Raw genomic sequence first — 12,551 nt, 5'->3', positions numbered from 1 at the left:
AATTAATTACAGGGATTCATTAACACAGTAAATTGGACTGTGACATTTTTATCACATAGATACAGTATGCATTCATCAGCTCCCTCATAAATGTTGGAAACAAGATGGTGAGATGTTTCATTTTTACTCTGACTCAGGGAAAAAAAGTTGATTTCATCAAGGTTTGGAATAAAAACAAAAAAAAAGTTTAAAGCTGCAATGCCTCACAATATTGTTCAAATTTACACAAATATAAATGTCATTGGCGCCTGTGCACTATAGCCAACTCTTCTATAGCAGGACCTTTTTGACAGTCTCTCAAAGGTAGTCTGAGCTGGTGGTAGACCAGCTATTTCTATAAGAGATAATATTATATACATTTGTTTTGCCCAATTGTGGATTGGTATGTTCATTTGGGATGACAGACTAATTTGTTGAAAGACAACAATAAGTATGGAATCATACCAGCTATAAAACACTTATTCTTCATTCAAGATCCACTTGGTGATTTACATCTCTCTCTCTCTCTCTCTCTCTCTCTCTCTCTCTCTCTCTCTCTCTCTCTCTCTCTCTCTCCATATTGCCCAGGCCAAATTATGTTGGTTCTACAGCTTGAATGATGTTTCCTTCTTGTAAAATAAATGCTCTGACACAAAATGATTAAGGCTGTGAAGTAAATGGTATGAATAATATTAAACACCCCAAATGAGTTGATGCATGCAATTATTACATACATTTCTTCACAGCTGTAGAAAATGATAATATCTTGATCTGACAAACGTTTTAAGTCACACATATATTATCATACTAACTCACTGTAGTTCAGCATCAGGTGGTTTAGGAACTCAAAAGAAAATGAAACATTCTGTTATTTGTTCAAATGTGTACACATTTTCAAAGTTTCATTAAAATGTGTCAGTGTTTCATTTACCGTATTTAGGACTGCTTGTGTAATATATCAGTGCTCTATTCAGTGGAACCCTTTTATAGTATTATGTTATAATTAATGAGGCTGATACGAGTGATCTTTCAGGAACACATTAAGGATGCAGATTTGAATGTGCAATTCAATGGTGACATCTGGTGTAGTGAAGATGAATTACAGTGATGTAAAGTAACTGGTGGTTCTGGTGCCATCTACTGTAAAAAAACAAAACAAAACATGCAGAATAAGAATACATAATAAAATATATTGATAGTAATTCCTATTGGAACATTAATATATTTTAATCACATTTTTAAATCTCTTTGTTTTGTTTCGTGTTTTTTGACCTAGATAAAGGTAAACAACACATTCATGCGCACATGTTAGTGGAATTTGATATTCGTCCCAAAAATGATCGCGTTTTTTTTCACACAATAAAAGGCTTGCAAATATGTATGGCTTTACATTATATGCATGTCAAATCTATACAGTCATTGCTTTTATTCCATGATCATTGGTGCGGACATTGCTTTTCTTCATCATAGTGAGATCATTATACTGTGGAATTGTAACACTCCTGCAAACACAAATTAGACAGTTCATTCGAACAAATTTTTTTTTATTATTATTATTATTATTTATTTTTATTTAGTGTGACAATTTTTTTACTCCTGATTTTCAATCAATCAATCAATCAATCAATCAGTCAGCCTTTATTTAATATAGCACCTTTCACAAAAGCAATGCCTCAAAGCGCTTCACATGGCTAAAACAGAAAACACAAGCAGAAATACAATAATCCCAGTAAATGAAAATACATGAGCAGGAGAGTAATGCATAAATATGTAGATAAAACATATAAAGAAAAACAAGATCAGTGAAACAATAAAACCATAGACGATAAAAGAAAACAATCATATTAAGATAAAAAAGATAGATTATAAAAATGTGTCTTCAGTCCTATTTTAAAAGCTGCAACCGTTGGCGCTTCCCTTACAAAAATGGGCAAATTGTTCCATAATTTAGGGGCCCTGTAACTGAAAGCTCTGCCACTAATACTAGTTTTTAAAATGTTGGGAATAGTGAGCAGCACGGCATCCTGGGATTGGAGAGGCTGCCTAGGAACATATGGAATTAGAAGATCATTCAGGTAAGAGGGAGCCAGATCATGTAAAGCTTTGTAGGTTATGAGCAGAAGCTTAAAATCAACCCGAAACCGAACTGGAAGCCAATGTAGGGCTGCCAATACCGGTGTAATATGGTCATACTTTCTTGTTTAGTTAAAATCCTGGCAGCAGCAGGACGAGTTGCAAACGGGATAAAACTTGACTTTGAATGCCGGAGAATAGACAATTACAATAATCAATTCTAGATGTTAAAAAACTAAATCATAATGCTAAGTCAAGTAAACAAATGTTTGGGCTTTTGCTTTCATCTGTGTAATAAGTTTTAATAGGTGATCGTTTCTTTATTTTCCTAAACATCTAAACTTTCACATATTGATCTTAAATGTTAGCAACCAATGAGAAAAGTAATCGATAAGAAGCCCTCACTTTTTATAAATTACTGCTACATTGGATTGTGTTAAACCATTTTAATGTAAATGGAAAAGAGAACATTAACACCTATATTTGGCCTGCATATTTCTGATTAAAAGTCTAGGTAAAATGTTAACACTAAATGTTTAAACTATTTACAATCCTAGTTAAAAATAAATAAATATAATAACCTTTCCCTTGCTACATTGTAACATTACAATATATTCATAAGGCGGGCAATGTCTGGTGAGTGAGCGAGGGTTCAGTAAGTATGATTTCCACTTGGGCTCCCACTATATCCTGATGGAGTCGCCCTCGCCTTCAAGAAGGGAGGATGGGTGATCTTCTGGTAAAGATATTGGACCAATCCCAGCATACTCCCTGTCTCTCCCCCACAGGCACCTGGGAACTTTAGGGGCATTTTCCCAATACTGGAGATATCTGGTGAGAAACAGTGAGTGGGGAAAAAGAAAAGTTTTCTTTACAGCATAACAGGAGATGAGGTGAGCGATGAGAAGTTATAGGAATATACCAGGGGAGTTCAATTAAAATACTGCCGCAGGCATACTGCTGTGCCTTATAAAGTGTGGATTTAATGGACTGTACAGTAGATTAGAAATCGTTGTGTGCCAGGTGAGAAATATTCTGCACTGAGAACAGACTAAATGAAGCATTGCACTCGGCAGGATCAATCATGCATGCAGTGTAACCGACATTTAGCAATAGATGTGTTTCTACTTCAATAAGCACCTCGTTAGAAGGGTATATACTACAACAAAACATCACTACAATAAGACTATGCAGACAAAGTTATAATGTAGTTATAATAATAATAAGTTTACTGTGGTTTACCATGGTAGTGAAATGTGGTAAAAGTATACTGAAGCTTTTATGAGGGGGGGTCCTACATTTATTGTTGAGTGGACTGAAAACAGGTACACTACCAAAACAGCATTATAAAACTTCAATTGGTTGTACAGAATTGTACAGTAAATGAGCTGAACTACATTTTGTAGTGACTAAGTGGCAAGATAAAGGTTGCCCAACCAGTCGTAAAATCTGAATGAAAGGCTTAAACTGGAAACTGGAAATCCATGATCATGACCACATGTTTCTTTATGGAATAGCAAACAACCCAATAGACAACTACAGATTAGTCTAGAAAATGACTGGGGGCTTATGAGTGAATAGGCTGCAGAGCAGTGTGACACCTGAAATAGTCAATAATCACAATTATCTAAACACTGAATTCAGCCAATGAGAAAGGAGTTCTTTTTTTTTTAATCTGTTAACTGTTGCCATGCTTTTCCAACAGAACATTCCTCATGGCCCCACCGGATTGACCACCGCAGGAGACGGGCCCTTCCGCTGGCATCTGATTGTAACACGCTGGGAGGTGGATTCCCGCCCCGCACTGGACCGTCCCGGGGATTGGTTGGTTCCTCCGGGATAGTTAGTGCAAGGGTCGGGCCCCTCAGGAACCAAAGAAGCCCCCTCTGTAGGTCCAGGTGGCTGCCTGTCTGTCACAGGAAATCCAAGCCGAGGATCAAGGGATCTTGGACTGCAGCCACCCATACTTCATGGCACACCATAGCCGTATCTTCATGAGCCTATTCCCTTGCGTGGGCAACAGGCCCGTTTACCGTGCAGAGATGCACAGTGGTTGGCTCCAGGCTGTGCCTCTGGCTCCCAGTGGCTTGCTGGTAGACATCGGGGCGTATGAGTGTCACGCTCCGCCCGATGTCCACCAGTGCGGTGCAGGGAACCCCCTCTATGCTGACCAGGACGTGACAGAAGTCCCCCATCATTGTCCTGCCCAGAGCCCTAACTAGGCATTTTAGTGCCCGGGGCAGGCAATGATATTTGCGCCCCACCCACCCCCCTACACGTTTCATAGTTTTGATTGACTTATTGTTATTTCAGAATCTCTCCTTCAACATGTTTGAAGGGAATGAGACATTACTTAAAACGGAAAAGAACTTGTTAACACGTGTTAACTACAAGGTTATATTTCCTGCCTCTAGGATTATATTCAATCCACGCATTTTCAGTACCAACCAATGATAATGAGTTTATTTTACATATGGTCATTTTTTGTTAGTCAGGGCTGTAGTTTATTTTTTGACTCCTCAGTAAAAGCTAAGCCAGAGATCAAGCTATGTGCTTATAATAAGGAGGATTAAATTGTTTTATTTTTTCTGATCAAATTAAAACTTGATCAGTAAGTGCACGCATTTGTGGAATTTTAGTAGTGTCGCAGTAAACAATAAAAACTACTGTATGGTTATTTTAGCAGCCACATTAACCCTTACACATCCTTTAATATATCTATAATATCCTCGTTTATAACTTTTAATTAAGTTCATGTGTGGCGTTTTCTCATTGGTACTGTAAAAAAGCATGGATTGAAAATAATCGTAACACAAATGCGGATGCAATGACTTACTGGCTTGAAGCATATTCAGAAAGACATAAACTCGCATTTTCATCTATATAGTTAGCAAAAAAAAAAATTCTTCCGTTTCCCTAAAGATCCAAAACAATTTAGAATTCAGCAAGAGCCACGCAGGTTTGTATGCTATGTTAAACAAAATAAATAAGGGCATTAACAATACTAACCAGATTTTGTTTGCTTTAGACATATTTGAACACTTTATAAGAGCTACGTATTTATCAAATAAACTTGTTTATTATGGTGCTTTTAGCAAACACTGGTACCGCATTTAACATCTTGTAGTTCGGGATGGTGAATTATAATTATACAACCAATGAACATTTTAAAACTGGTGTTTGGTACCCTCTTGTGGTAACGAACAGTAACAACACCCTCATAACCTCTTAACAGAGTGCTGTGCATTATTAAGTTTGTCTCTAGTCTACCAGTAATAGGGAGTTTAACTATTGTAATCAACTGTACAGTATCTTTGTCATTCAGTAAGGTTGTATGGAAACTTGAAAGATTCCTCACTTCCTTAATCACTATATAAACACAAGAGATGTCATGGCATCAGTAACACTTCAGTTCCTTTTACAGATCAGCTGATGAAGGACTTCAACATCTGAGCTAGAAGATATGTCTAAATCTTTTCAGTGTGAGATCTTAATAAGGCTGTAATAAATTACCATTCAGCATCAATGTTATAATACTATTACTACTACGACTACTACTACAGAGAGGTCACACATGTGTGGTGCTCCTCATTTAGTACCAAAAAAAAAATAACCATAAAAAACTGTTCTTTAAACTTGTTATTTTTCTAATCTTTTTATAATTTATTTTGTCTAAAGCTGTAGTGCACCTTTTGATTTCAAAATACTTTGATTTAGTTGTGTTATTTTGTATAAAACACTGTTTTGGTCTTTTTCTTCTTTCTCTCCCTGCACTTGTGTTTGAGATTTTTACTTATTTTATTTTTCTTTCTTTTTTAAACACTTCTTTTATTGATTTTTTATCATTTTTTATTTGATTATTGATAGATTGCTCCAGTAAAAACCCAACTGTACAAATGGGTAATTGTATGTAAAAATAATGTGATATCTTGTAACAATTGTAAGTCGCCCTGGATAAGGGCGTCTGCTAAGAAATAAATAAATAATAATTGGAGTGCAGGTGTTTTTTTGTTTTCTGTTTTGTGCACCCGTGTTCTGGTAGTTTTTACAGTGCAGGGGTGAGTGTGTGTATTCAGTATGGTTTTTTATTATTGAATAAATAAATATTTATTTCTAAAAATACATAAATAATACTTTTTTGTCTTTGTCTTGTCTTTGTGTGTGCCCCTACACTGCTGATTATTTGCAGTGTAGGTGGTTGTTTGTTTTTTGTGTACCCCTAGCCGGTCTGTGCCTCCAAATCGAGGGTGCAGACGGTCCCCACGAGGGTCTCTCTCCTGCCGCGGATCCTGGGGGTGGGGCGCAGGGAGGACCGGTGAGGCTCACACAACAACGTGCGTGCGTTGTGCTTTACCATTGCGACGAGGGCAATGGAGAGGGAGGAGGGTCCATTTGCAGCGTGGACTCAGAGAGTCTGTCCGCCCCTCCTTCTGACATCCCTGTGACGGAGCTCCTGGAGTTCTTGGAGGCCACTATCCACAGCAGGGACCAGGTACAGCTAGCCCTGGATAAATGGGGAGATTTCCAGAGGACTACAATCCGTGATTTCCTTCCTCAGGGCTGGCCATGCCAACAAAACATTCAGGCCCGAAAGTTACACGACCAGTTGGTGAACTTCTGGAGGATCAATCTTCTGTGAGTGTCACCAACAAATCCTGACAGAAGATCATGTATTGCATTGGTACTGTGAACGTCAACGGATGTAAGGACCATTTCCACAGGGCCCAGGTAATCTCCTACCTGAAAAAAGGATACTCTGTGTGCTTCCTGCAGGAAACCCACACAACGCCAGAGGCCAAAGCCAACTGGCTGCTGGAGTGGGCGGGGTGGGGGGAGTGTCTTTCAGCCACCTCACTGAATCATCTTGTGGGGTGGCAATGCTCTTCTCTGGGTCCTTTCTTCCCACAGTACTCGATGTGATTGACGTCGTGCCGGGCCGTCGGTTATACCATCGGATCCAGGACGGAGACAGTATCTTTCACCTCTTGAACGTGTATGCTCCAACTGGGTGGAGTTGGAGGACAAGGTTGCTGCGAGACTGAGGTCGTGGTCAGGTCTGCTGAAACTGCTTCCTTTCAGGAGCAGGGCTCTGGTCATCAACCAGCTGGTGGCGTCGATGATCTGGCATCAACTCACCGTTCTGAGCCCGCCCTCTGAGTTTGTGGTCAGGGTCCAGAGCAGGCTGATAGACTTCTTCTGGGCCGGAAAGCACTGGGTCTCTGTCGGGGTTCTGTGCCTCTCTCTTGACGGATGGAGGGCAAGGGTTGGTGTGCATCAAGAGCCAGGTGCACACCTTCCGACTACAGACCCTGCAGATACCTGTACGCAGACCTGGCCCTGCAGTGGTGTGCGCTGGCCTCCCTCCTCTTGCGCAAGATGCACAACCTGGACTACGATCGGCAGCTTTTCTGGATCAATCTCTGGGGAATCCGTCTCCCCGAGCTGCCAGTCTTTTATCAGGTCCTACTCAAGACCTGGAGCATGTTCAACGTTGGCCGAGACGGCATTCCGACCGAGGGGGAAGAATTCCTTCTGGAGCCCCTGCTGCACAACCCCCATCTAGGTGCGCAGGCATTGGAATCCCCCGCAGTGCAGAAGCTGTTGATCTTGGCCAAAGTGACCAGAGTCTGGGATCTCCTGGATCATGAACGCTCGGAGTGGCTGACTCCCGAGTCGCTGGTTGCCAGGGTGGCTTGGGGGACCGTCAAAACGGCCCGCCGAGCGACTCAGAAGTGCAAAGTAGCATTGCACCCAGACTCTGTCAGGTATTTCGAGGGGGTCCTTAGGACCGGAGAGCCAACCTCCCTCCTTACCCCCAGTTCTCCGGTCCTGCTAATCGAACCAAAGGCGTGGGACCCCCCTCAGCCTCCCCTCAAGAATAACCTGAGCAGGATCTCTGATTTCTCCTCGACCCCCCTCCGATCTGCGTCGAGGAGAACCCTGTACGCGATGCTGCTCCACAACCTCCATTTCCTCGCCCTGGTCTCCCACCAAGACAGCAACCTGCGGGAGCCCCTCCAACCCCCGGAGGGTGAGAGTCCCCAGTGGGAGGCTCTGTACTCCCTGCTGGTCCCAAGAGGAGCTGGGGACCTAGGATGGAGGCTGCAGCTTGGAGCGCTCGCTTCAGGAGAGATCCTGCGTCACTTTACTGACTCGTACGCCACATGCCCTTTCTGCGGTCAGCCCAAGTCGGTGTTCCATATTTATTTTTTGTGTGCCAGACTGCAGCCATTTTTCCTTCTGCTAAGGAATCTTCTGCTGCAGTTCTGGCTTAACCCGGTTAATTTTCAGGCACCCTGTTCGTGGCTCCACCAAGAAGAGAGACCTCCTGGTGAATCTGCTCCTGGCTCTTGCTAAACTGGCAATTTACAAGACCAGGAAACGCAAGATCACCGGGTAGGGTCTCTTTGACTGTGGGGCCATGTTCAGGGTCCTTGTTCGTTCCAAGGTTAAGTTAGAGCACGCCAACACGGAGTCCTCTGGAGACATGACGGCCTTTGTCAACCAGTGGGCTCTGGGTGGCGTGCTCTGTACCACCCCCCCTTTGTTTTGTCAATTTAAATTACAGACCTTTTATCCATTTTTTTCATTTAAAATTAAACGGTTGTCTTTTTTAGCATCCTCTTTTTGAGGATGCTATTGTACTTCTTCCCCAGCTGTCAGCTGGAGTAGTCCCCTTACGACCATTTAAATAGGACTACTACTACTACTAATAATACCATATTACCTTGCTTTACATTATTTAACATAAATTAATTACTGTTTTGTAATGAGATAGTAATGATTCTATACTGAATTATTTTTTTAACAGCTTTTGAAGTTTAAACAGCTGCCTTCTGGTATCTTATTACTTCCTGTGTGACAGGCCAGATTCACACCCATTTATCAGCACAACCCCAACTGCCTGGAGTTGTTTAAACGTTCCTCTGATCTCAGCGTTTGTAAACATCTGGCTGAGCATCAGACATCCTGTGTGCCTGTCCCAGTGGGTACCCACAAACCCTCGTTACAATGAAGGTACAGATGCGGCTTTTTCAGTGTTGAAAAGGAGGACTGTATTTAGTGCAGGTCAAATGTCTTGACTGTTTTGTCAATAAGGCAAATAACTGTGCTAGTAATTTATACAGGACAGCAGAATTAAGACATTTTCAAACTCTGCTGTTAACCAATTATTTTTGACATTTGATGTCCTTCACTGACAAGGAACAGGTGATGAAAGATCAATAGTAATTAACGATATGCACGGAAAGCTTTTTTTTTATATATTACTGCCTATTTTTAGAGCCACCTACCATTGCTTTCACAGAACCAAAACTGAGCATTGCAAAGACTGCGTATCATTAGGCTTTTGGTAATATATGGTTAAATAATAATAATAATAATAATAATAATAATAATAATAATAATAATAATAATAATAAGTCTAAGGACTTGTCAACATTAGAGCAAAAAAATCGACAGCCGAGTTCAAAACCGATCCTGAACCTTAGCCCAACAGTGTTAGAGCGTCCAGATTGCCGTAATGAAACCTGTTGTTGAAAAGCACTTCGCTGGATGACTGTATCCCAGAAACCACTGTAATGTACACACGTTCTTATCCCCCGTAAATGTTGTTTATTTTCATTTAACACGGGGGCAGAACTGAGGAGCTACGAGAAAATGCCCAAGTAATCAATAGATTAGGGAAATAATACGTATGGGGTTAAAATGCCGATGTCGTAGTAAATAAATTAGATGGGCATTTGCACAAAGGGAAAATCTGGGGCGGAAAAGAGAGACGTTCTTTAATTTAAAGTCCAAATAACCTTTAACTTGCTAATATGTGATGTGATCTAAGATAATTTAAAAAGTGTTTGGAACACATTTTAAATTTTTGTGTACTACAGTACATAAGCATATGTGACTGTACCCCTGTAAATATGACAAGAATAAATCCTCCTGTATTTTAATTCGGGTTTGTCTTCTTTATTCTCGTCTCATGAAACCAGGGAGGTTATGGCAACGTACTACCGCAAAGCACTACGGGATATATCGGAGGATACTGTGTAACCAGACGGTTCACGTCCAGATTACAATTAAACCAGATTATCTAACCTAGTTATGCCGATAACCTAGATTTTTTTCATAATTGACAATGTTTTACGTCGTATACGTTTCTGTAAATACTTGAAAATGAAAACACATGTTACAATATACAAAACAAAACATAAGGAGTATCAAAGCAATGTTCAAGAAAATTTAAAATTGTCTTTAAATCTTGGATTCCTCAAAATAGCCACCCTTTGCCTTAATAACAGCCTCACAAACACGAGGCATTCGGTTAACAAGTTTCAGCAGGAAATCACCTGACATGTCTTCCCAGCTCTTCTGCAACAATTCCCAGAGATGTAGGGCACTTGTGGGTAGCTTTGCTTTGACTCTTCTGTCCAGTTTGTTCCATACAAGTTCTATGGGATTGAGGTCTGGAGACTGGGCAGGCCAGGTCATTAGATTGAGTTGTCTTTCACTTTCCTTCTTCACCAGATAGTTCTTGCACAACTTTGAGGTGTGTTTCGGGTCATTATCTTGCTGAAGAATGAAGGACTGCCCAACTAGCCGTAATCCTGATGGGATGGCATGCCTCTGAAGTATGCTATGATAGCCATGCTGGTTGCGCTTGCCATGGACTTGGTAAAGATCACCAACTCTGTCACCAGCAAAGCAACCCCAGACCACGACACTGCCTCCTCCATGCTTGACAGTGGGAACCACACATGCACAACTCATGCCCTCACCCTCTCTGCGTCTTACAAATACTCCGCGGTTGGACCCAAATATTTCAAATTTTGACTCATCGGTCCATAAGACCGACTTCCACTCCTCAAACGTCCAGTTTCTGTGTTTTTTGGCCCAGGCAAGTATCTTCCTCTAATTCTGCACTCTTAACAATGGTTTCTTTGCAGCAATTCTTCCAGTTAGGCCAGCTTCACGCAATCTCCTCTGAACAGTTGATGTTGAAACATCTGTACTTCTAGTAGCATTTACTAGAAGTACAGCTTGTATTTCAGGGGCAGTTAATCGCCGGTTTCGCAGACTTGTGACTCGAATGAACTTGTTCTCTGATTCTGAGGTCACCCTTGGCCTGCCTGACCTTGTTTGGTCCTCATGAGTGCCAGTTTCTTCAAATCGTTTGATGGTCTTGGCCACAGCAGTTACAGACACTTGCAAAGTTTTTGCGATATGTCTTAAAGATTGACCTTCATTTCTTTAAGTAATTACAGACTGTCTTTTTTCTTTGCTTAACTGAGCATATTTTGCCATTTTCTGCTCCCTTACATTTAGGAATAACAAACTTGTGCCTGTGCTACCTATATTTATAGTAATCATGGACCCTCACCTGTTAACAATAATTGGTGACAAAAGGTTAATTAGGTAACATGCTAGTTAACTCAGAGAACATCTAACAAAGACACTTTTATACTTAGGCCAGTGTTCTAACACCGTGTTATACACATTTCAGACTTTTAACTGACTTCAGACTGAAATCCCCTTGCTTTGGGTGACCATTTCATTGAAATTGACAAGATTTACATTTTCATTTAAAAATAAATTTTTTGAATGCAATTCACTTATGATTATCAGCTTATATAAGTACACATATCATATAATTAAATATTAAGTGTTTATAGACAAGTTTATACAGTTAAAAGCATAGATAATCATGAAAAACCTGGTTTCAAGCAGGTGTACTCAAACTTTTGACTGGTACTGTATATATATATATATATATATATATATGTGTGTGTGTGTGTGTGTGTGTGTGTGTTGTGTGTGTGTGTGTGTGTGTGTGTGTGTGTTGTGTGTGTGTGTGTGTGTGTGTGTGTGTTGTGTGTTGTGTGTGTGTGTGTGTGTGTGTGTGTGTGTGTGTGTGTGTGTGTGTGTGTGTGTTGTGTATACAAAAGTCATATAAAACATAATATAATTTTATTGTGTCTTTCAAGGCTGGAGTCGCGGCTTTACAGATATAGCAATCACCACATAAATAAACAGTAAAAGTCATAAAAAAGCGCAAAAAATTTGAAGGAAATAAAAAACATACCTTGATAATCTAATAGGACAGGGGATTCCATCATTCTTGAGGTTAAAAGACAAAATTTAAAGTTTAAAGACCCATTCCCCTGAACTAAAAACGAACTGTAAAAAGTAACTATCACCTGCAGCAGCGGGTGAAATAAACAAGGACAGCTCTCTCTCTCACATACCCTGATTAGCTGACTGACCACCATGACGTCATTAGATAACTGTATCTAACAGCAACCCAGAATCAGCTCTATTAATAACCATGAGCGCGGGGACATGATCCACGGTGTGCATGACAAAGTATGCAGCGCTGCCAGAACAAGTTAACAGACTTGCAGCAAAGCTAGTTGATTCACTTCAGGAGAGAGGAGTTAGTGCTCCCATAAACAACTAAATAAAATCTTTCTCACTAATACGCACAATTTAATGTTGCCCTTTTA

The 12,551-nt window shown here is 40.5% G+C and overlaps 1 long non-coding RNA gene across 1 annotated transcript; it reads right to left on the bottom strand.

Annotated features, from left to right (window-relative positions):
- Positions 1-1,601: 1,601 nt before the first annotated feature.
- On the bottom strand, positions 1,602-12,273 carry LOC131736082 (uncharacterized). The gene is made up of 2 exons (XR_009327902.1): positions 12,131-12,273; positions 1,602-2,883 (listed from the first exon to the last, which is right to left on the bottom strand). It is a non-coding gene; the product is annotated as an uncharacterized LOC131736082 (long non-coding RNA).
- Between the last annotated feature and the right edge of the window lie 278 nt (positions 12,274-12,551).

Source organism: Acipenser ruthenus, chromosome 4, assembly GCF_902713425.1.
Source record: "Acipenser ruthenus chromosome 4, fAciRut3.2 maternal haplotype, whole genome shotgun sequence".
Lineage (NCBI taxonomy): Eukaryota > Metazoa > Chordata > Actinopteri > Acipenseriformes > Acipenseridae > Acipenser > Acipenser ruthenus.
This window is presented reverse-complemented; position numbering and strand designations above follow the sequence as displayed.